Source organism: Ambystoma mexicanum, chromosome 1p (genome assembly GCF_040938575.1).
Source record: "Ambystoma mexicanum isolate Mex_15411 chromosome 1p, UKY_AmexF1_1, whole genome shotgun sequence".
NCBI classification, from domain to species: Eukaryota; Metazoa; Chordata; class Amphibia; order Caudata; family Ambystomatidae; genus Ambystoma; species Ambystoma mexicanum.
The window spans coordinates 864,737,066-864,763,348 of record NC_090921.1 but is presented as its reverse complement, the minus strand read 5'-3'; the positions used below and the strand labels follow the sequence as shown (position 1 = coordinate 864,763,348).

Genomic DNA, 26,283 nt, shown 5'->3' with positions numbered 1-26,283 from the left:
TCTTCATGGATATTCTCTGTCCCCTCCCCAGATCTTTGGACCCCTCATCACATGTCTACTTTCTCCCCTTTCACTTCCTCTACCATTAACGATGGGACGAAATGGGAAGTCCTCTTGGCTGCATCGTTAATGTCTACCACACTGGCACTATCCTGGTTCAGGGTCCTCAGTCCAACCTTCCACTCATTGACTGGATCATGCCTTCACTAATCAACTTCCTTCCTTCTGCTGCCTCTCCCTTCACCACTGTTACTGTCCCTCCCCTCTCTGAACACAGTACCACGCCCCTGTACCTCAGAAAACCTACAAAGGCAGAGGCTGCCTCCGCCTGGCACCTCTGAATGCCCGCTCTGCCAACATACACTCTGCCGACATCTGCCTCCTTCTTGAAGACATTGACCTTGCCTTTCTCGCTCTCATCGAGACTTGGTTCAACAGTCGGTTCACTCATTGCTTTTGACTCCATCCTCCCTGTCTACTACAAGATAATTTCCAAGCCTCACTGTGCTGGCATTGGGGTCACCTTAATCTATCCTGAGTGGGTTCCCTCTTCCATTGTACCCACCCAACTCTATAATTCCTTTGAAAGCCTGGTCTGCAAGTTGGTCATCGCTCCCGCCTCCACTCTGACCATTACTACTATCTACCGGCCTCCAGGCACTACCACTCTGTTTTTCTCTGAATGTGCTGATTTCTTCTCTACCTTACTTTCATCCACTTCCAACCTCCTCCTCTTGGGTGACTTCAACATCCAATTGGATGTATCTGCCTCAGCAACCACTCTTTTAATGGACCTTTGTGCCTCCCTCTCCCTCTCCATCCTCCCCTCCGGTTCAAGCCACTCGGCTGGACACACCCTGGACATTATCATCCACTCCAACCTCTCACTTGCTCCCACTCTGGTCACCCTTCTCTGCTTGTCAGACCCTGCATTCCTCTCCTCCAACTTGGGTCCCTTCAGCTCATCTACCGCACCCACAAAAGCCCTACCAAGCTCATTCTCGAACATTCAACTGATTAACCGAGTGTCAGCCACTGCTTTTGCTTCTACCCTCATCCCCCTTCTCCTCTACTTCAGGCTCCACCTCAGACTCTGCTCTCAGTGATCTTCATACAGCAATCAAGAATACCCTTGGCATCCTTGACTCAGTCATGACAATCCACCTGAAACCTGCCTCTAAGCGTAACACCTGGTATGACTCCAAACGTGCAGCCCTGAAACGAAAGTGCACAGCAGCGGAATGAAAGTGGCAAACCTCCGGTTCACCCTCTGCCAAACTGGCCCGGCTCCTGCTCTAAAGGCAATACAGACTCACCATCCATGCCAAGAAAATGGCCCACATTCAGGCACGGGTATCAGGTGCAAAGTGCATCCAATAACACTGTTGAACGTTTCAAAATCTGCAGGGTGCTAGCCAAACCATCCTAAGTCCCATCCTCCCATCTTCTTTTCCAGGCCCTCTGCAATGCACTCTGCACACACTTTGCCAGCAAAACTCAGTGTTAAGAAAGATCCCCATTGGTGTGTAATTTTCCCTCCAGTTGTGCACCTCCCAACCTTTTGCTGTTGTCTGACAAGCATCTGACTTTTGCCAGTGGAGCACAGCCTTCTGCTGCACTCTGCTGGGTTTTTCACTCAGTTTGTTATGGAGAAACTGACATGCCGTCAAAGACAGTCACAACTGGGAGACTTAGTTTCCCTTAGTCCTTTCCATTTTTGCAACTTTTCTGCAACATGTTACCAGTGCACAATGTACCTTACAATACAGTGCGCTGGGGTCTTCCTCTTGTTTCCAAAGGCCCTAGACTCCCTTAAAAGATGTATTGGTAGAAGTACAGAGGTGCTTTGGACAGGGCTGGAAGCAGCTTATCTTTTCATATATTTTTAACCCTTTCTTGCCATGCAAACTGCAATTTCCACGGTTGGCAAAGGAAAGAGGCCTGGCTCTAAAATGTTTAAATATAAGGTCACCTATAACAAGGAAGGTCCTCCAAGTAAGTAATATAGTGGTAAACTCAAATGAACCTCGGCTTTGAGGTTGGAGGGATTCAACTAAAACACTGTTATCATACAAAAAAATTGATTTATTACAAAATGTATAAACACAAATGAAGGTTCATACCTTAAACATCATCAAACTCATTCCACCATGAATAAATGCATTCACTCTCACACATCCAATGTTGACTCAAAATAATATGGGGTGTTAATACCCTATCAAAAAACAAAAACATTAATCATCAATTATTCACACCCACTTCTATTACAAGTATGTATTTCTGTCAAATAGCAAAGGTTTATAAAACATTGTCTAAATGTGTTTCGGTCGGCATAAACTGCTTCTAGTGTAGCCTTGTAGTGTAGATCCAACCTTCTTCAGGACGCCGGCAGGGGGGAATGGTCACCTCACCCTTAAGGAATGATCTAGTGGAAGATGTCTTCAAACAAACTCTCTCCAGTATGTACTTGTGGGGGTAGTAGAAACTGTGGAAACTAATCCTTAGTGCTCCAATGATGTAAACCAATTTTCAAAGGGGCTTGTTGTGTAACAGCCAAGATTACCAATGTATCTCAATGTCCTCCTGGCATAAACGTCTATTGTTAATTTCCCACATATGTGCATGGCAAATGTAATTAAGTCAGGCACCTGTGCTCCACTACTCTGACATTGTAGTGTTGCAGTTTTGAGTGTTGTTATCTAGTGTGGGCACTGCATTATTGGCAATTCATTAGTACAATGTCCATCGAAGAACCATCCACATATGTGTTTCTGTGAAACAAAGATGCTACATCTTTCACATCCGTGATGTGCCATCAAGACCAATGTATGCATGGTGGAATGAGTTTTATGATGTTAAAGGTATGAACCTTCATTGGTGTTTATAAGCAAACAGTTTATGTATTTGGGGGTCATTACGACCCAGGTGGTAAGTACGCCAACTTTACCACCATGGTGTAAACTAGAGCCCTTGAATTTCTGAGATGATAAACGGTCTGCACAGGCATATTAAGTGAATATGATACATTTAACAGTTTAGATACAGCAAATAGGCCAGACACTGATTCTGCATTTCTTTCAAGTGCACAATTAGGGGGTGAAAACAAGGGAGAACAGACAGAACGATCTTCAGGCAGGGCTGTATATAGATAATGCAAGTGCGGAAGGGCAAAGGAGGGGCAGGGGGCCGAGTGCACTAGTCGGTGGAGACTGGTGAAGTGCGGAGAGAGAAGCTCTCAGGTTTTATAACAAGTGCATTGGGGTGGTGGGGTGCAGGGCCCTGAGGCATGTACAGAAGGACTGGCAGGGGTGTCTGGGACCTGTGAGACTCTGAGGTACACCAGGTGGCCAGTCAGTGAGCTGTGTGGAAAGGAGGGAGAGAAGGAAGAGCAGAAAGCTATGTTAGCAGGGTAGGGTGAGAGAGAAGGAAGAGGAGAAGAGGAAGGTCTTGAGGAGTTTCCGGAACTTAACAATACCAGGCTCAAGACGGAGGGTGGCAGGGAGGCTGTTCCAGAGGGAGGCATCTGCTGAGGAAAAGGGATCTCCCTCCAAATCTCTGCTTGCAGAAAATGATCAGCCACAGAAGGTTGGGGGTTGATGAACAGAGGAATTGAGAGGGACAGTATTTAGGAAGGCAGCATTGAAGGTAAATAGGTCCCAGGCCCTGGAAAGCCTTGTGGACAATGCAACCTGTTTCAATAAACTAGGCTGGCCTTCTGAACCTCTGTCCACCAGGTCAGAGTTCCGAAATCCATCTGAACACTCAGGACATCCTGAACACCCTTGTTACTCACCCAGCTAACCCATCCCACACCCCCTTGCCTGCCTTGGCCGCTCCCCCTCCTCCTTCCACCTTCTCCTCCTGAACCATTGCCAGACCTGAAGAAGTTACCAGAGTTGTCCACTCTATGAAGGCTTCTTCCAAACAGGCTCCCCCCTGCTCATCCAGAACTTTGAAGGACAATATTGACTCTCTTGCACCTGCACTCGCTAATTTCTGCAACCACTCTTTTGCCATCAGCACTTTCCCTTCCTCCCTCAAGCACTCCACTGTGCCCCCACTATTGAAAAAGCCTTCAGCAGACCTGACCTGTCCAACCCACTACTGCCCTATTTCAATCAACCACTTCTTGGGGAAACTGCTGTAGAAGCTGGCCTTGCCCCAACTCAACTCACATACTGTACTTTTCACAGGTCACAAAAATCATCATTATGAATTCTGAGCATCCACAGGCATGGAAACTGCTCTTCTGAACATCTGTGAAGAACTGCTTGCATTCCTGGACTTCAACGCCCCATCTGCCCTCATTCTACTTGCTCTCTCTTCTGCCTTTGACACTGACAACCATTTCATCCTCATACAAAGGCTCAACAATATCATTGGTATCTCAGAACAGTCAGTGGAATGGCTGACATATTTCTTAATTTACTGCTCTTCCCATGTCATCCTGGGCACCTTTTCCTCTACTACTTCCTTCTCCACTTGTGGTGTCCCCAGGGATCTATGCTCTTCCCCTGGCTCTCTAACATCTACCTTACTCAGTTGGTATGCGTCACCCCCTCCTTCTCCCCCAACTTCCAGTGTTGTATGGACAACACTCAACTCTTTTTCAGACTTCCTGCTGACTCACTTGCACCTTCCTTCATTCCTAACTGCCTATCGGCCATCCTGGCTTGGTGCTCTTCCAATAATCTCTGCCTCAATGCCAGCACAACTGAGATCTTTCCGAGTGGGACCACTGCCCCCTCCTCTTCCCTTCTCTGTGGCCTCCCACCTTGGGCTCTCACCCTGCTCCTAATTCTGAACCCAAAAACATAGGACAGCTTTGACTGCTTTTTATCCTTCATCCCTCACATGCAGGACATTACCAAGATTCCCACTTCCAACTCTTCCTTCTCAAAGGAATTCTCCCATGTGTCACCTTCCACCAGAAGCTCAATGTTTCCCAAGTTCTGATTCTCTATTTACTATTTCAACAACCTCCTGCTCAATCTAGCTCTGCAACCCCTTCAGCAAATTCAGATTAGAATAGCAAGACTTATCCTTGGCCTTAAACCCAGGGACCGCATCTCTCCTGACCTGAAAAGCCTCCACTGTCTCCCGGTTGCTGCACAGATCAAATTCGAATCCCTCTGCATCATCCAAAGGCTGTCTGGGCACCACACTATTTGCAACTATCTATTACCAAATACTTTCCTTCTAGACCTCTATGCTCGTCTGGCACCAACCCTCAATGGGCAAAGTGTTCCACTAAACAAAGAGCGGAGGCTGCTCACTTTTCTAAGCTGGATGCCTCCTCTGCAGCAGCCCCCCCCTCCGCTAGATCTTGAGCAGGATCTTCTGAAGTTCCAAAAACACCTCAAGACTTTCCTCTTTTCCTCCTCCTTCCCTTCTTACTTCCTCTGCTAATCCCATAATTTCTGTGATTGGTGTCTTGGTCCCTTATGCATCTTCTTGGCCTTCACACCCAATCTCCCCAGCATCTGTCTTCCTTCAGCACTTCCCTTGGGATACCCTCCGCACTGGAGATTAGCACTTTCCACCCAACGCGGCTCCTGGCCATATAGCACTTACCATACCTTGTACTTCATCTGCAGCTCACCCTTCAGCATGTCCACCACACCAGCTACCCCACTGCCTTCTTCCTTCCTGCATGTGCACGTTCTGAATACTCACAAAGCATAGTAGGTTCGGCCTTCCCTTCCCCCTCTGTATATATTGTATTTAATTGTACTGCTATCCCATATTCCTTCCCTGCTGTCATGTGGGTGCTTTGAAACATAATGTATTTCCACTATAACCGCCTACCAAGCAAACAATAAATAAATACATCTATAAGCTTTTCTTGGCCTGCAGATGAACCTCATGAGAGTAATGACAGTAAAGAGTAAGACATGACAAAATTGCCATTCTACAATGTTGGATATTGTATGAATCAGTAATGCACTTTCAACGGCAGCTTCCCCTCTACTGGCTTGCCCCATAACAGTGGGTTAATGGCTTTATAGCTCTGACTCTGCATAGACATTGCCGTGTGTGCACATATTCACCCAGAGATTTCCCTTTTTTTCGGACCACATAAGTGTTTTCTCCGTTAGTATGTACCTACCCTGTGCACTGAGTGGAGAAAAAAGTATAGTTACCGCTACAATTACAAGGACTCAACAATAAGGAAATGAACAACAAAGCTAGTGGCGGACTGGTAGAGAGGTGAAGCCAACATTTAACAAGATCTTCTCTTATAATAATGCATACAACTAATGTAATCTTTTTTGTTGGTCATTTCCACACACATATAATGTACTCGTGTTCTTTCATTTCAACCTTTATGTATTGATGGCAGAAAAGAAAGCACAGAGACTCCAACGTACGCCCAAGAACACCAGTGGTAAGAAAGTATAATGTAAATAAATATTGGAATATTTAATTTTCCATAGTGAGAGCTCTCAGACATCCACTTTCTATGGGCATATGTCAAGCTACACACAAATGCTAAACATCACAATTCACAGCAGGAAGGTGATAACACGGTCAACATACACATGACTCTGGAAAAAAGAAGAAAAAGTATATTGTTTTCATATTATTATATCCCTGTTAAAGTCTTGTGGGATTTAATCAAAGGCCCAAACAAACATAACTGAAAGGTCCACTGGAAAAATGACCGGCCAGCCTTAAAAAAAAACCTTCACTCTGGAAATTGGCCTATTAAGGCAGACTATGTGGGTTTCTGCAAGTAACACAATGACGAGCTACGTGAATGGCCAACCATGGGAAATTGAAAGGCCTATCTTTCCTTACTAAAGAAAATGTCAAACTGAAAAGCTGAATTTTCCAGTGAAACTGTCACCCATCAAAAGGTGGTGCTCTATGATAACTCGGACCCACTTTTCAGCACAAAAACGGACAGCAGATAATTAAAATATATTTTATGAATGATTGAAATAAACAGCCCTGTGCTTTCGGCTGTCACATTTAAAAAGCCGTGGTGTGTGCAAAGAAATAAAAAATCCACCTATGCAAAAGCAAACTGAAACATGGTCAGTAAAATACACAGTATTTCAAAGGATAAAGGTTGATGTTTGAAAATGCAAGGTGTGTTATATATAGGAATGACTGTGGTTTCTGTCACCAAATGTATGATACAATGGACTAACCTCTTCAGATGCAGCTGGTTGCTTTGAGTGCAAGAATCTCCCTGAAATCCTTGCCGCTCCCTGCATGGTAATATCAGGCTAGTAAGGACTCCAGGGAAACCCTCTGGGGAAGAAAACACTGTGATTTGAAGTTCCCGATGTAAAGAATCTCTGAGCCAAGATTTCATTGTTTCTCAAGAGAAAGATTCTCTGTACAGTGTAGGAGGGACTGCGGGCTTGGAGCACAGGAACCAGGTGAGCATGTTTTGTTGTGGAATTGAAAGGAGGAGCATTAGAATAAGAAAGGAAAGCACAGAAGGGAGTCAGAGATAGGAAGCAAGGAACAGCAAGGAACAGACACATACAAAGACAGCAAGGTAATAGAATTCATGCAAGGATTCAAACTTATGAGCGTTTTGCCTAAGAGTAGCAACTTGAGTAACAAACTTGTACACTTCCTGGTTTGCTGAACGATGCCGTAGAAATTATGCTGACTACAACGCTCGCCTCTCCTGGAAATGCTAGATGGTTGCATGGCACTTTGGCAGTCATGTTGGTGGAACCCAAAAATAATGAGCAAATCATCCTCCACCTATACCAGAGCGCCTGTTGTCAAAAGCGAGATATGAAAACATGGAAGTTAATTTCAGCCAAGGAAAATGTGTGGGTCTCTGGGCAGAATTCACAAATGCCTTCCCCCACTGCAGGCCTGTTGGCCTTTATATCTGGAAAGGGAATTGCTTTAAAGCTCCTGCATATCAGCTATTTACAACTTCAGAGTAAACTAAAGTAACTATCAGCCCTGAATGGGGAAAAATATAAACAAGTGGAAGGTTTTGAGATCAAACTTGTGGTCCACTCAAGATTACCAGGACAGAATGCCAGATGTCAGGGTGGCCCCATGACATCATAGGGCCAGCCTGGCTTCTTATCTGCAATGGGAGATCCCTGTGTGGCTGATGCATCCCAACTATTTATGACCAGCAGCCCATTACCTTTCAAAGTGCAAAAGGTCAGAGGATTTATTGGAGACAGTGTCAACATTTCTGTCTAACAGACTCTCTGTCATGTGGGTTCCAAGAAATGAACTCCTCAGACCTAAAGTGAAACCAGCTGTGGAATTAGTGAGAGAGAATATGAATCATGTATTTTGCTATTGAATGGCCCATGGGACCACATTTTCATGATTTTCTCCATCATATTGAGGGTGAGAAAAATCATTGAGGTGTCATCTGAAAGCTAATTTCAAGGTGGTTCTGTGGGGGTTATTCGCATAAAAGTCCGAATTTCAGTACCCTGTTACCCAGCCAAAAATGATCTTAGCTCCCTGGAATGTGGGGAGGGTCAGTCACCTAGGGAGTGTGTACAGGAGCTAAAGTGTGCATTTACATAGGCTTCTCAGTGGATGAACACACATAGTAGGGAGTTTGTGCACAACTATTTCCATGCACTCCCCAAATGCATAATAATTCAGCTGGTGTGTGACATTCTTGAGCACAGGACCCTGGACTGGGTAATTGAACAATCCACCAGTATCTATGAGGTCCAGAAAGCCCTAGGTACAAGGGTACTACCCCAATTATGGGGTATGTATATACTCCCCTGTCCCAGGGGGGGAACCAATCAAGTAAGTACTGCCCCGGGAAACTTCCGTCAAAATTTCCTGCAGGAGAGAAGTATTACTCCACCTCCCAATCTAAACTTTTTCCTCAGATGCTCCCGAACCAGACATTCTAAAATAATCCTCCTCTCTCTCCCCGATTCCATGTCAATAGATCCTTGAACCTGAAGGAAGAAAGATTCTGGATGGAAAATCATTTCTAGTCCCCGAGCTACTCCAGGTGAAGGGACAGTTACCCTTTTCAGAAGCAGCAGAGGTATGATTTGAGACCTCTCTACAACCCAGAAAATGTCTTGAAGCTGTAGTGACAGGTCCAGCAACTGGTGGTTAATCTGGGACGCATGCTGAGGGCTCAGTCCATCCCTCATCCTAACCCAGCTTCCCATAATTCCCCAACACCCTGGTCTGATGCCCCAGGGAGGAAATGTTGGGAGGAAACATCAGACAAACCACAGGTTCCTTAGGCCGGGGCCCAGGTAGAGGGGAGATGCCAAGTCCTAGAGGAAGTTTCCTTTTTCACCCAGACAGAACCCCTAGAAACCTCTCAGCCAGAAAGTGAATCTTCTTCCCCCAGAAAGTTAGAACCCAAAGAACTATGGGTAATTTGGCAAGGTCATGAAGAACCCACTTTGTGGAGGAACTCATGATCATTCCCTTTGAGAGAGATTCAGGTAAGCAAACCTTCTCTTTCAGAAATGGAGGGAACCCTCCCAAGAAATAATGAGTCCCAAAATACCCTGAGGCAGACAGGGTAAGTATGGAGACTGACCCAGATCAAGAAATTCTTCAACCCCAAAAATGGGAGCCAGCCAAGGTAGAAACTGAAGTGTCCTTCCCCCAAACACGTTTTGAGAACTGGACCTGGGAAAAGGGGGACAGCAAAGAGTCTGTGAGAAAGAGGATTCTCCAAATCTACCCATTATGAGTTGTAAAATTTTCCTTCCAGATTCATGAACTTCGACATACAAAATCATCTAAGATCACACGCTGTCAGAGTAAAATATCAAGAACATGACCATTGGGCTGGCAAATAACTCATACTTTCTATGCACCTTTGGGGAGAAAGAAGACTGATTTTATGCACCAGTCAAGGTGCAGGGTCAGTCTGAATTGGCAGATCTGGTAGACACAGCATCCCAACCACTATCCTGTGCAAAAAGGCCTTTAACCAACTAAGCTCAGGATGTGGGAGGGTCACCAAATTCCCCTCACACCACTTCCTGGGCAACTCCATTAAAACATCTGGTGATAGTTGTGACTCCAGAGGGTACACCTTGTTTACTGGGGAATGATCTACTGAGGATGTTATTGCCAATGATTGACTATGTTAATAAGTTCCTCCAGACCCAGACTATCCGACCTATAAAATTGAAATGGGTACCTGCCATTTAATTGATCGACGGTCCAAGAAAGTAGAATTCCATTTCAACAATAAGTAGGCCCAGCCATCACTGTCAGCACTTTGGTAGTACAAACGGATGAAGGGAACCATTCTCTATTATTTCAAATCAACCCTGCTCCCAGTTTTAAGTGGCAATACACATTGAAAGGGAACACCCTGAAATGTTACACTAGTCCAAAGTCAGAAAAAACATTGAGTTCCGTGAACCCAGACAATGAAAAACCAGCTCAAAGTATGACGGACATTCAAAAAAAGGGCAAACTGTTGCTTTTCCCCATGAGGGGGAGGAGCCTGTGCTCAACAGGTTATGCCTAAATAATGGAAAGAGCTTTATCAGTGAAGGAGTATTCAGGAAACTCCCAATCGATCATACTGTTCCCACATTTAAATCGATTAACAAATTGGAAGTAGGCTTGCAAACTCTAAATTCCAAACATCTCCTGCATAGCAGGTGTATGCTAAGAATGCCCATTGGCAAAAAAAGCATAGAGCATAATTGCTTGGTCTCGAGAGAGGCCCTTTCCACCTTTTATTTGGGCAGTTACATTCTCACCTGATTCGCAATTTGGACCTAATTAATGATAAAGCCTGGTCACGACTGGGGGTTAACCCCATGGGCTTGGACAACACTGAAAAATCACTCCATTGAGCTCAAGTGTTGCCTTATGCCACAAGAGGTTACCATACCAGTACAGGTGCAAAAATGTACTATTCACGTCAAAATTAAGCAAGGCCAGAACTTCAAACCTCAGGATGCGTATATACATTTAAATTCCCACCTCCAAAAACAAGATTTGTATTTAATTCCAAGACCTCTAGTAGACCTAGAACATGACACCATTCGAATTGTGGTAGATAATAGTGACCCTGCAAGTATCACTTAGATTTGGGTCATTAAATAATGGGACCAATCCCAAATGACTATTTCAACATCAGCAACGGTATTCCTCCAGAGAAGATTCTTACTAGTAATGGGGGGAATTTCTTGGTGTACTCTTCCTGTCCCTACGGAGTGACCTGTAACATCAGGAGGGAGCAGGTAGTGTTCATAGTCAAAGACTTCTACCTCGAATCCCTAAAACCTCCTATTCAGCTAAACACCACCAAATGAGGACTCTCCACCCAAATGGATGATACAGCTAAAATTTCTAAACCCAAGATCGTTCCAGGTTACAAGCAAAAGGTCGAGGAAAGGATCAATCTTGCTGGGATATTTTGTCTGATCCACATTACCTTCAATAACCCAGTACTGGGGACTCAAACCAAATGGCTAATGGATATTAGGTGCATACTTGAGGGAGCTGAAGAAACGGGTCCACATGTCGAGATGGCCTCTTCCCTACATCCATCTGGGGCTAGCCCAGATCCACAGGTCATAGGTGTACACCATCATTGACCTGGCCAATAGCTACTGGACAGTACCCCTGAGCAAGAAAGACCAGTGAAAACCTGCTGTTACATTCGGGGGCATCAGTATACGTGAGCCTGAACCCCCTTTGGATACATAAGCTCCAGCAATGATTTTGAACACCTTTCTACATAAGGCCATGCTCGATTTATGTGATTGGGGAAACCTGGCCTATGCAGATCATGTTCTGATCAAGAACTCAACTGTAGTGGAACAGATAGCAGAAATCCACTATCTTCTGACCCAGTTGCAGAAAGCCAGAGCAAAACTGTCCTTTCAAAAGGCACAGTGGTATAAGTCCAAGTAAACCTCTTAAGGCATGAGATCACCACTGAGGGTCTTAATCGCCAGGCAAAGAAGTGGAAGCCTTATTGAAATTAAAAGACCCTACTGTTCTGCAAGAATTAAGAAGCCTTCTTGGACTCACTAATTACAGTCTGAAGTTCATTGAAGACTATGCAGATGCCATTTATCAAAGGCCAGAGTCAAGTGGTAGTAGGGTGCGGAACAAGCCGAGGCAGTTAAACAACTGAAAATAAGCCTTTCCCAGGCTGCTTGTTTGGCTTACACCATAAACAAAAAGGAGTTCTTATTGGAGGTAGGGTTCTCAGATACTTGCCTAACAGTGGTGTTGTATCAAAAGCATGAAATGATCATCAAAATCATATAGTATGCAAGCAAGACTTTGCCCTCTGTGGAGGCAAAATCAATGACTGCGAGAAGACACTCCTGGCAATGATGTGGGCATTGAAAAATGACCTCCCATTCATCCATGTGGAGCATATCATTGTCAAGACTCCTCACCAACCCTTGCAATATCTACAAAGTGACAGAATTTGGTGGGGAACATTTGTAATTTCAGAAATCCTTCCTGGATTCTGTCCATGCAAGGCTTTACTGTGGAGATCAGATATGGCCAAAACAAGAAGAGTGCCCTAGCGGAAGGGTTGGCAGACTTGCATGATTGTGCTCAAGAAAACTCTCTTGAGGATGAAAGTCTAATGACCAACAACAACTTGGAGGCTTACTTAACTTCCCCAAACAAGTTCTATGAAGGAGACACGTGTCAGGAGATACCCACAGTTTATTTGGGTGGATGTTCCTACCATGTTGATAACAATGGGCAAAAAGAACTAGTGACTGGCATGGGGAATGCCTGGGTGAACGATGCCCCAGACCCCTCTGCTGGTTACGAAATAGGACCACGAAGTAGTCAGGTTGCAGAGTTGATGGCCTTTCGACACGCCATCCTCACTGCAGTGCACCAACATCTCAAAGAATTGGTCATACCTACTGACTCTTATTATGTCAGGAATGGGTTTGTGGAGCACCTGATCAACTGGACGAATTGAGGCATATTTTATGCCAACAACAAACCATTAAAGTATGCCAAGCTGATACAGTCATTTTATAATCTGGTGACCTACAATGAGATAACTAACTATTGGTAGAGAATAAGAGGTCATTCCCAAATAGAGGGGACAGATAGGACTGGGAATGACCTGGCTGACCAACTGGCTAAAACCAGAGATCTGCAGGGGGATTTCATATAAACAGATTCCCTGCTTGGTGAAATCCAAGTTGCACAGTCACCAGGTAACAAATTAGCGCTAACAGTAAACTCTCGTCTGCCCAATGCAGTAAAGTTACCCCAGATGCAGATTTGATCACTGCACAGGAAGAGGAACCGATAATTGGGAAATGTTATTGAGAGAGGATTGCTGTGGACCATTGACTGAAGTGCTGGCCAGAACCCTGTGATTCCCTAAGAGTGAAGCCCTGCTTATTTCATCAGTGCCAGCCCAGGGATTTCCAAAAGTAAGTAGATTGTCCAACAAGATGTCAGCGTGGCGATCTATGTAATCCACTCATTCCTTTTCATAGTGGGTTCGCTTCAATTAGTGGGTGTGGGACAATTGGGAAGACCCTTAGCATATTTGACTGTATATTTATGTATAGTCATATTAATGTCTCGGGAGGATGTCCCAGGAGCTTCGTGCTCGCCTTTGAAGCAAGACGACACGGAGCAACACATGTTTGATCCCGGGGTCCGCGCTTAGAAACCTCTGGGAATTAAGTGCATTATAAATAACCTATCATATCATATCATAATTAAATCCCAAATAAATCAACGCAGGTGGGAGCTTGGAAGAATTAGAAACTTTCACCCTGCCTCCTAGCAGGAAAATACAAGATAACCATTTAAAGAAATTGGGGTGACTTGATTTTCCTGGTCACCCCTGACTTCTCTAATGAAAAGGGGTGTCCCTTCCTAAAACAAAAATACCACACTGAAACCCATTCCCCAAACCTGCGTTTAAATAAAATGTGTTCTAATCTTAAAAAACGAAATTTCCAATTGTCACCACCCTTTCAAAATTGTATTTAACCAAGGGGTGCCCTTGGACCCACAAAAAGAACATTTTAAAGTGTCCAACTTCCCCAACACATGCCTTTAAGTGAGAGGGGTTCAGAAAGCCCTAAATTCTAAATTGCCCCAGTCCCTAGACCTTGCCTTTGAACAGAAGGCTGCTGTATGTCATTGATGCTTGGGTTTATGGGGCTGGGGCAGAATTGCTAAAAGTGAGACCTCATGTATCTAACACTGAACGTGTGGTGTATGTTTTGTTTTTAAATTAACCCTGTGTCTATTCCTAAACTACATTTTGGTGAAGTCCTGTTTGATATATGCATGTTTACAAATCTATGATTTAAACTGCTAACATTTTGCTTTAACAAGCCTTAAATGTGAACTAGTTTCCATAAACACGAAAATAGTACTTATGTTCTGATACTAAACCTCTCAGCCAGTAGTGTTAAGATTATGTTGTAGCAATGTGTCATATTATCATATTATTATTATTGACGTTCGACATACCACGGGATTCATGGGAAAAGAGTTTCAACAGTTTATTTAGCCTATGTTTCATGTTTGTGAGACAAAAGTATATGCAGAAAAGTGTTTTACAAGTTAAGTTGCATTTTCAGCCCAAAGAAGGTGGTGGCTGTGATTGAACACATTCATGGAGCTTATAATTAAAATAAATATATATTCTTTCTATACCCGGTCTGTTTCTTGGCTCACTGTGGGCACGGGGGACTGGGTGGTTTGTGTGACTCTATATGAGTCTTCAGTAAGGCCAACGCTAACAAAAAACTTAAAAAAGATTGTTGGGCTCCTTTATTGGGGGTCTCTCAGTATAATTTCGGGTCTGAACATCAAAAAATGGTCTAACAACATGAGTCTATGTGCACTATGGTGTGGCATTCAGTGGCAACTTAAATGGGGAGGAAACCCGGTATACGTTTAACTAAGATAGGTTAGCAACGTATACTCTGTCTAAGTCCGGGAGGACAAAGATCCGTGTTTAAAGAGGAGACAGAGCTATAGTGTAGATGCCACACATATAAAGAGCTCCCATTGGGAGAGCCACAAAAGGACCAGTCGTAGTTAAAATGATAAACATCAGATTTAATAGAATTATGACCTAAAAAGTGATTAAATAGTGTGGTCCACAGTACATACAATTCATAAACATTTAAACATATATCAAACAGTCGTTACGTGATAAGCTAGAATTAGCTAATTGACAGTGTATCAAAAACAGGGATACACTCAACATCAAGAGGTACGCTTTACAGAAAGTGCAACGTACTCTACAGTAATTAGAATCAGTATGTCAAAAAACTTAATAACTCTGGTGCCAGTACAGAGTATTAGCTCGACATGTTTCAGTTCCTACAGTTATTATGGAACATTCATCAGGAGATATACAGGTGACCACGTAACCAAGACAACATTTAAAAACGAAATGATGACATTTGAAGTATTCGTAGCATCTGCAAAGTAAAGAACAAAAAAAGCGCAAAACATGAGCTTCAAATTAGCCATTATTGTTGCATGTTCAAAATACATGAACCAAGGCATCTAAATAGAGGGAAATAAATACCTCCACTGATGCCTGTGGGTGCTCTCTACTCGAAAGGTAGTAGGCGGTGTAGAACTGAGGGTCGTCTCTACCTAGGATATAGAAAAAACATCCAAATGAGCGCTGAGTAGTAGCTCACTAAAAAAGCAGGATATGTGCTTAGGCTTAGCAAATAGCGAAACTAGTATCGCATAAAAAATATGAAAAGGTGTCCGGGTGAGAGAAACCCAGTGCTGAGAGACAAAACGAATTATCCACAGTGTGCCCCATATAATTCCAGAAGTTGAGAAGAAGTCGGTGACTAGAACCTAAAGAGGTAGTTCAAGGTATAGTCTCTAATCTCGTGTGTTTATAGGAGACAGAAGGCGGCTAGTAACACTCAAAAGTAAACAACTATCCCACAGGCAATACCTTCAAGTTGGCAGTAAGAGTGTCAGTCGTGACCAAATCCGACAGCCCCAGGATATAAACCTGCCGCCAGCGCTAGTGCTGTGTGGATAGTACGGAGAGTGCCGTCTGTTATGCGGGCAGCAGTGCAGCAGGACTGGGCGACCGATGTGCGAGTGGTAGTCAGGGAAATACAGTAGTCCTACAACTATGTTGGAAGAGAAAAGAGATGTAGAGCAATGTGGTTAGTCATGGCAGCCATCATGGAATGGCTCAGACCGGACAAGGAATTAGTACACTAGGTAGCACACAGTCTACAAAAAACGATGGTAAGGGATCAAGTGAGTGTAAACGATTATATGTTGTACCATTCAATAGATTCGTTAAGACCCCTGATGTCACTCTGCAGAGTATATATCATCTTTTGTTCCATATAAAGCAATTTTTTCTCCCGGGTGGCATAGTTAGATCCTTTAAGTGATAACAATATTGTCCATTTGAAATCCTCGTGATGATGCTTCAGAAGATTGAAATGTTTCACCATGGGGGCATTTTCAGTTCTGTTCTTGAGACAGCTCCGGTGTTCCATGATACGAGTTTTGGCTTTGCGGGTTGTTTTCCCTACATAGTGCAGTCCACATTTACAAGTGATCAGGTACACCACAAATTCGGTGTTACAATTAGTCAAGTTTTTCTGTGTCCAGAGCTTTGACAGGCCAACATCTACATTTTTAGTTATAGAGGTCAATTTACAGACCCCGCACGAGCCACAAGGATAGTGACCGGTAGGTTCAGGTAGACCCCATAGGGTGGTTAATCTGGGTTCCTGGATAGGGATAGGTTTAAGTTTGCTGTTACTAACCCTGTTACCTATCGTCGTGCTCCTTTTATAAGCAAAGATCGGCACACTCATAGAGGGGGAGGTCGTTTGAAAGATTTTCCAATTCTTCTTAATGATGTTGGTGATCTCAAAGCTCCGGTTAGAAAAGGTATTCACACACACAATACGATCATCTTTAGGTTTAACAGGTTTTGGTTCCAATAGTGCTTCTCGGTTGTTATTAAAAGCCCTTTTGGCTGATTTTTTCACCAGTTTATTAGGGTACCCTCTCTGTCTCAGTTTTTTCACGAGAGTGTTCGCCTCCGCCTCGTATATTTCTTTCGTAGAACTATTCCTTTTAAGGCGTAAAAACTGGCCAAAGGGAAGATTATCACGAAGATGTTTAATGTGATGGCTGGAATAATCAAGAAGAGAATTTTTATCGGTGGGTTTATGATAAGGCTTAATTTTCAAGACTCCATTGGTTGCAAAAATGGTTAGGTCGAGAAAATTAATAAACTCGTTACTAGACGTCATAGTAAACTGAAGGTGAGGATTAAGATTGTTAAGCCAGTTGAAAAAATTGTTAGCTTCAGTCAAGGTGCCTCTCCATATGACCAAGATGTCGTCAATGTAGCGACTCCACTTCACGATGTTATTACTATAGGGATTGAGGTTGCTGTAGACGTTGCTTTTCTCAAAGGTCTCTACGTACAAGTTAGCAACACTCGGAGCCATAGTGGCGCCCATCGCGGTCCCTTCAACTTGTTGGAAAATCTTACCATTGAACTCAAAGTAGTTACGTTTTAATGCTAGTTCAACGCACCAAAGGATAAACGAAGTAGGGACCGGATCATTATCAATGCGGCCCAGAAGTATTTCTTCAATCGCATCAAGGGATGCTTGTTGGGGGATATTGGTGTAGAGGGATACGATGTCAAAACCTAGTAGCAACTGGGTATTTGTATCGAAAGCCAAGTTTTCATGACTGTTAATAACATCTCGAGAGTCTTTTACATAGGATAGCATGTTTTGCACAAATCCCTTCAAATAGTGGTCCGCAAAAGTAGAGAGGGGTTCAAGTACAGAATTAATCCCTGCCACAATGGGTCGACCTGGAGGGTTCACCAAGGTTTTATGCACTTTGGGTAGAGTGTAGAAAGTGGGGATGCTTGGTTTTTTATTGATGAGGAAATCCGCCTCTTGTTTCGAGATCCACTCTCGGTCTTTAGCTTTAGAAACTTTATCTGCAACGAGTGCCATGAGTTCCGGTGTCGGGTCCAGAGCGAGAGGGCGATAATAGTGGTTATCACTAAGTCGTCTTTCGCATTCCGTGACATAATCGGTGCGATTAAGAACCACAATACCTCCACCTTTATCTGCTTTCTTGATGACAATTTGGGAGTTTTTGGCCAAAGAGTCGAGTGCTTTAAGTTCTGAATTAGAGAGATTGTGGAAAGGTCTAGATGGTTTATTTTCCAGGGCTTTATACCGGGTTTCCTCCCCATTTAAGTTGTTCATAGTGGCTGATTGGTCACAGGAAATTTTCTATAAGTGGGTTGGAGATTGTGCCTTCGCTTAGCACCCTTCTGAGAATCCCCTTTTTTATTTTTATTTTTTCTTTCCAACTTTGTACTTTGAACTACTTTCCTGATGGCAGAGAACAGAACACTAGCTTATAGCGATGACTATGCTGCAGCCCTTATGAACGCTATCTCTATTCTGAACCACGAAGACACGGTGGATGTGTTGAGAGATAAAGATGAATGGAATGAACTCATACAGCTAAAGAAAAGACTTACGAGGACAGAACTCCATGGAGCAATCATGCTCGAATACCTCAAGAACAAAGCTTTACCACAAGGACTGACAGTCCAGAATGAACCTAGACTGTTTCTTGATAACGAGAAGTTTCGAGTACAATGGAGCTATATAGCTAATCGGTGTGGTCGTGATTGGTTGATCTTGATTATAGACACAGCCAAAGAAACATCTACTAAAATTGAAATCGAACTTCTTAAAATTGAAGAGAATATAAAGAAAATATTACCTTTGGACAACTATAAGAGACGCCTTGAAGAAATTGAGAAAGAGATGAAGGAATTTAAAAGTATAAATACCAATGAAAGAATCCAACGTATGAAAAAAGTCTTGGCCCGTTTCTCGCATGAGAGAGCTTTTCCTTATGTTAAAGAAGATTATATCAACAAAACATTACAAACTAATGGTCCAATTAGATATAATAGACGAGTCCGTTTTCGTAATACCTCATACAGTACCAGTCATGATAGTAGTGACCCTGACGATGTAGATGAAGGAACCTCCTCTGGGAACAAGACTCCCAACCGAAGAGGAAGAGGTCAACCATCCCGACGACAAAATGAACGAAGAAGAGGCAATCAGGGCCGTTTTTTACACCAGGCCCCAAACAGAAGCAGCTGGGACGACGGAACAAAACAAACCAGAAGCGGGAATCGCTTTTGATTAATCTATCTGATTATACTCTCACAGATATAGAACAACAAGTCCTCAACAAAGGCTTGGGATTCGTGATGACGAAACTACATGATCCTTTTGAATTTCTAATTGATTTCAAAAAACTAATGAGGAAAATCCACCTGAAAGAATTCTTCTCTGCTGATAACGTTATCCCCTTGGAAGAACCTCTCAACTGCACGGGACTCCGTAAACCTTCCACTTTCTACCCTCCTTCTCAGAGTTTTTCTCCTGAGTCGTTAGTCTTTGAAAAGAAAGTGATCGCAGAAGTTAAAGCCCTGGAAAATAAACCATCTAGACCTTTCCACAATCTCTCTAATTCAGAACTTAAAGCACTCGACTCTTTGGCCAAAAACTCCCAAATTGTCATCAAGAAAGCAGATAAAGGTGGAGGTATTGTGGTTCTTAATCGCACCGATTATGTCACGGAATGCGAAAGACAACTTAGTGATAACCACTATTATCGCCCTCTCGCTCTGGACCCGACACCGGAACTCATGGCACTCGTTGCAGATAAAGTTTCTAAAGCTAAAGACCGAGAGTGGATCTCGAAACAAGAGGCGGATTTCCTCATCAATAAAAAACCAAGCATCCCCACTTTCTACACTCTACCCAAAGTGCATAAAACCTTGGTGAACCCTCCAGGTCGACCCATTGTGGCAGGGATTAATTCTGTACTTGAACCCCTCTCTACTTTTGCGGACCACTATTTGAAGGGATTTGTGCAAAACATGCTATCCTATGTAAAAGACTCTCGAGATGTTATTAACAGTCATGAAAACTTGGCTTTCGATACAAATACCCAGTTGCTACTAGGTTTTGACATCGTATCCCTCTACACCAATATCCCCCAACAAGCATCCCTTGATGCGATTGAAGAAATACTTCTGGGCCGCATTGATAATGATCCGGTCCCTACTTCGTTTATCCTTTGGTGCGTTGAACTAGCATTAAAACGTAACTACTTTGAGTTCAATGGTAAGATTTTCCAACAAGTTGAAGGGACCGCGATGGGCGCCACTATGGCTCCGAGTGTTGCTACCTTGTACGTAGAGACCTTTGAGAAAAGCAACGTCTACAGCAACCTCAATCCCTGTAGTAATAACATCGTGAAGTGGAGTCGCTACATTGACGACATCTTGGTCATATGGAGAGGCACCTTGACTGAAGCTAACAATTTTTTCAACTGGCTTAACAATCTTAATCCTCACCTTCAGTTTACTATGACGTCTAGTAACGAGTTTATTAATTTTCTCGACCTAACCATTTTTGCAACCAATGGAGTCTTGAAAATTAAGCCTTATCATAAACCCACCGATAAAAATTCTCTTCTTGATTATTCCAGCCATCACATTAAACATCTTCGTGATAATCTTCCCTTTGGCCAGTTTTTACGCCTTAAAAGGAATAGTTCTACGAAAGAAATATACGAGGCGGAGGCGAACACTCTCGTGAAAAAACTGAGACAGAGAGGGTACCCTAATAAACTGGTGAAAAAATCAGCCAAAAGGGCTTTTAATAACAACCGAGAAGCACTATTGGAACCAAAACCTGTTAAACCTAAAGATGATCGTATTGTGTGTGTGAATACCTTTTCTAACCGGAGCTTTGAGATCACCAACATCATTAAGAAGAATTGGAAAATCTTTCAAACAACCTCCCCCTCTATGAGTGTGCCGATCCTTGCTTATAAAAGGAGCACGACGATAGGTAACAGGGTTAGTAACAGCAAACTTAAACCTATCCCTATCCAGGAACCCAGATTAACCACCCTATGGGGTCTACCTGAACCTACCGGTCACTATCCTTGTGGCTCGTGCGGGGTCTGTAAATTGACCTCTATAACTAAAAATGTAGATGTTGGCCTGTCAAAGCTCTGGACACAGAAAAACTTGACTAATTGTAACACCGAATTTGTGGTGTACCTGATCACTTGTAAATGTGGACTGCACTATGTAGGGAAAACAACCCGCAAAGCCAAAACTCGTATCATGGAACACCGGAGCTGTCTCAAGAACAGAACTGAAAATGCCCCCATGGTGAAACATTTCAATCTTCTGAAGCATCATCACGAGGATTTCAAATGGACAATATTGTTATCACTTAAAGGATCTAACTATGCCACCCGGGAGAAAAAATTGCTTTATATGGAACAAAAGATGATATATACTCTGCAGAGTGACATCAGGGGTCTTAACGAATCTATTGAATGGTACAACATATAATCGTTTACACTCACTTGATCCCTTACCATCGTTTTTTGTAGACTGTGTGCTACCTAGTGTACTAATTCCTTGTCCGGTCTGAGCCATTCCATGATGGCTGCCATGACTAACCACATTGCTCTACATCTCTTTTCTCTTCCAACATAGTTGTAGGACTACTGTATTTCCCTGACTACCACTCGCACATCGGTCGCCCAGTCCTGCTGCACTGCTGCCCACATAACAGACGGCACTCTCCGTACTATCCACACAGCACTAGCGCTGGCGGCAGGATTATATCCTGGGGCTGTCGGATTTGGTCACGACTGACACTCTTACTGCCAACTTGAAGGTATTGCCTGTGGGATAGTTGTTTACTTTTGAGTGTTACTAGCCGCCTTCTGTCTCCTATAAACACACGAGATTAGAGACTATACCTTGAACTACCTCTTTAGGTTCTAGTCACCGACTTCTTCTCAACTTCTGGAATTATATGGGGCACACTGTGGATAATTCGTTTTGTCTCTCAGCACTGGGTTTCTCTCACCCGGACACCTTTTCATATTTTTTATGCGATACTAGTTTCGCTATTTGCTAAGCCTAAGCACATATCCTGCTTTTTTAGTGAGCTACTATTCAGCGCTCATTTGGATGTTTTTTCTATATCCTAGGTAGAGACGACCCTCAGTTCTACACCGCCTACTACCTTTCGAGTAGAGAGCACCCACAGGCATCAGTGGAGGTATTTATTTCCCTCTATTTAGATGCCTTGGTTCATGTATTTTGAACATGCAACAATAATGGCTAATTTGAAGCTCATGTTTTGCGCTTTTTTTGTTCTTTACTTTGCAGATGCTACGAATACTTCAAATGTCATCATTTCGTTTTTAAATGTTGTCTTGGTTACGTGGTCACCTGTATATCTCCTGATGAATGTTCCATAATAACTGTAGGAACTGAAACATGTCGAGCTAATACTCTGTACTGGCACCAGAGTTATTAAGTTTTTTGACATACTGATTCTAATTACTGTAGAGTACGTTGCACTTTCTGTAAAGCGTACCTCTTGATGTTGAGTGTATCCCTGTTTTTGATACACTGTCAATTAGCTAATTCTAGCTTATCACGTAACGACTGTTTGATATATGTTTAAATGTTTATGAATTGTATGTACTGTGGACCACACTATTTAATCACTTTTTAGGTCATAAATCTATTAAATCTGATGTTTATCATTTTAACTACGACTGGTCCTTTTGTGACTCTCCCAATGGGAGCTCTTTATATGTGTGGCATCTACACTATAGCTCTGTCTCCTCTTTAAACACGTGGCATTCAGTGGCACCAGGAAGTACAAATACCCCACAGTCACCCTTAAATGTACAGCTGCTGGGCATTCCCTCTGTGACCAGATCATTGATGCAACATCGCCATCCCTCTGTCCCATGCTAAGCCAGCTGTGAAAGTTAAACAATAGATGTGCAATACAAAGAGAGGTGAATGTTGTTGGTAACCAAAGGCAAGGAAGTGCGATGGTCAGAGTTAATAAACTAAATAGTTATTTCTGGCCCGAGAAATAAAATAGGCAAACTGTTTTATGTAGTGCTTCAAGCCACAATAAGGCCACCTCACAGCACTGAGGAGAGAGGATACATTCTGTTTGGCTGTAGGCCAGCAATATAAGGACAAGTGTGCCCAAAGGGCAGCACTGATGTCTCCCCAGCCACAAATTGCCTATTTTATAGTAAGGATAATATTATAATTATTCTCTTATAACATGCTGAGTACCGGGGACCAGTTTCTAAGCGCCAGGCCAGGATTTTAACCTGTTTTGCTATGCGTTGTCTTGTTTCCAAGACAAACACGTTACCCATGATCAATCAGCCAATCCTTAAGACCCCACCAAGTTAGGGTGGGTTTTAAAACAGCAGAGACACAGAATCTCTAGACCATAATTGAGGAGCTCGCAAGCGTAAGGAAGGCTTCAGTCTATTCACAAATGTTCTTTGGAGCATTCCTGTGAAATGGCAGAATAAACAACATTTAAAATTCGTCAGGTGCTCTACAGTAAGGTGTTGAAGGTCTGTTAACGTACAAGCTATGGATAGTATTTTCCTAGTCAAACTTAAGTGCAACAGACCCACCTGAAGACAATACATTTGTCTTTTTCCTTGCCCCTGTAGTACCTACTTTCTGGGGTATACCAAAATTTAAAACACATTGAAAGAAAATGAAGTTTTTCTGATTGTGTTTAGGAAAAATACATAACATCTACTAGACTGACATGTTTAGGTAACCGCTTTTCTGGAGTGATCCAGACTTTCCCTACTTTCAAACCTCATCACTTCTATCCTGTCAGATTTTCGTCAGGATCTCAAAAATGATGCTGTGTATCTGTGTTCTACTTTGTGCACACGAGGAGATACACGTTTATGTACAGAGCTGTTTACGGTTTATAAGATTATCATATTTGGATATAGTTCAGTATCATCCTCAGTGTTTTGAGCACTTGCACCAGTTCCTCATCTAAACACTGAACATATACATTGCATTAGATCACTGCATTTTCCACGTATTCTTTTATTTGGAACGCTTTAAATGTATCTGATAAATAGGAAAAACAAAAATATCCTGCAAAAATATAAATCATGAAACATGAAGTCATACTAACCTACTTAGCTAGCCTACATATGAAAGTTTGCTTGTCAGTAGATATGTCTTGCGCATGTAGAACTGCAGACCAAGGTATGTTTTAAGTCCACCATGACTACTGTTGGGAAGGAAATAATCTTTGCCCCACCCCACTCCGCATCACTCCAGGTACATAACATATGTAATAACCAATGGGGGAGGCTCAGCCACCCCACGTTATTCTGTTGCACCACATCCCTTACAAAATAATGAACACACTATAGCCCTCAGCCCCGCAATAACAAGCCGGTTTGAAGTAGGCCCAATGCCATCTTTTTACCAGGCCTGAAAATCGATCTCGATGTAGAAATGCAGCTCCCCCATCCCAGCGCCTTGCACACCCATCCCACACCATCACCTCCTCCGCCAGCTCTGTCCGAGCCCTGTTCTCACGGAAGCCCAGTCATGCCTTGTTACAATCCCTTAGTATAATTTCCGAAAGGATGTGCTCTGCAGAGAGCGTGAGACAGTGACAAGTCATAAGCCCAAGTGCCCATTCTACTTCACTAAACTGCCGTGCCCTCTCAACCTCCACCCAGCAAGAACAGAGCCCACCAGATCCGACCGCCCAGTTTCTTTCATGCTGATACCCATCCGACCCTCCCATGCCCCAACCACTCCAGAACCCCCACCACAGCCCTAATCACGTGTAGCAGTATATTCTCCCAAAAGTAACACACGCCCACCTATATCACGAGGACCAAAGAAGGACAGATGGTAGATCAAACATTTGGGGTGGGCACCTGGGTGCAGGGATTGTGGAATAAAAGAGAATCCAAAGTGTAAATGTTGGAATGCCAATATATTAGCTCATTTGTCCTAAGTACCCCTATTCATGCAAATGTTATGTGTGCCATTATTTCTGCATTCAGTTCCTGTTGTTTAGTTCAGTAGGATAGTTATGTTGCATCCTCGACATGAACTTCAAACCGCGAAGATGAGCCCAGCAGACCCACGTGTGCCAAGAGCAACTGAGAGACGGCGGCCAATTAGCATCTTGTATCCCTTATAGTATCAACTGTTCTATAGACCCCTCTCCAATCCGATGCAAGAATATGTACACTATGTATGATGTCATCAGTGATGCTGTGTGCCCTTTTAATGTGCTCCCGTGTATGTTTCAGCAGAGTGCTCTCAGGCAGCAGAGTTCTTTGCTGGAAATTTGTTATGATTATATAAACGTTGTTATCTTTGCAACTCATCTCCTGATCTCATTCCCCTGACAGGGAGTTTATCTTATTTTTGCATATTATTGGGACATGTGCTTCAAGGGTGCCTTAATTTGGTGACCCCTTTAGATGTAATATACTTGAGTCCCCCGTACATATGGCGAGATGCAGGGCTTCTCCGGCAATGCCACCCCCACCTACAGCTGTCCAGTTCCCAAAAAACACGTACGCAGAAGGAGACGTTTCTTGAGGGTTCCGGCTTTGCGAATACCATGCTGCCCGCCTGAGTTGGGTGCGGTCCCAAGGAGATTGCCAGAAGTTGTGTATAGGCTGTGAATGGAGGCTCCTGGAAGAACACGGGCACGTGAGTATAAATTGCAAAGAAAAACAAAGTAGGGGATATTGTGGGGAATATAGAGCAATGTGATTGAGGGGAACACACAATGTATGAATGGATGAATGAATTGGATGACTAATTGAAGTAAAGCACTTTAAAAATATTTATGGCCAATAGTATGCTTTAGTAGAGATACATGACGGAGAGATAAAAGAGGACGTACCAGAGGCTGAACTAGAAAGAGGTAGGAGGGTGGCACAAGGCACTGTTTTGGCCAGTGCGGGAAATAAATAAGGAGACAAAAGTAGGATCCCCATATAATTAGAGGGCTCACGAACAAGTAGAAGTTGTTCTTTTAGCTTGTTCTTTTAGCTTGTTATTTTCAGTGTTTTTTCATATATATGCAAGGAGGAAGGCCCAGGATGGGCGACCATGATGTGAATGATGAGGGAGTGAGTGAGAATGTATGGGTGGCTCTTAAACAAGGGAGGGTGGAGGTTTTTCTGTTATATGCGGTTTGTTTTATGTATTATGTCCTTGTGATTTGAAAACTGTTTTATGTTGATATGTCTATATGCATATGTATCCCGGCATTGTAATTGTATAGTACACCAACACATATGTGATTTGTGGTGATAGAAGGGGAGTACCCACCTACGAAAAAGAAACTTGAGGAGGGAAGG

At 43.2% G+C, this 26,283-nt stretch overlaps 1 long non-coding RNA gene across 1 annotated transcript; it reads right to left on the bottom strand.

The window, feature by feature from the left end:
• Positions 1-15,018: 15,018 nt before the first annotated feature.
• On the bottom strand, positions 15,019-15,892 carry LOC138566341 (uncharacterized). The gene is made up of 2 exons (XR_011301919.1): positions 15,518-15,892; positions 15,019-15,407 (listed from the first exon to the last, which is right to left on the bottom strand). It is a non-coding gene; the product is annotated as an uncharacterized lncRNA (long non-coding RNA).
• Between the last annotated feature and the right edge of the window lie 10,391 nt (positions 15,893-26,283).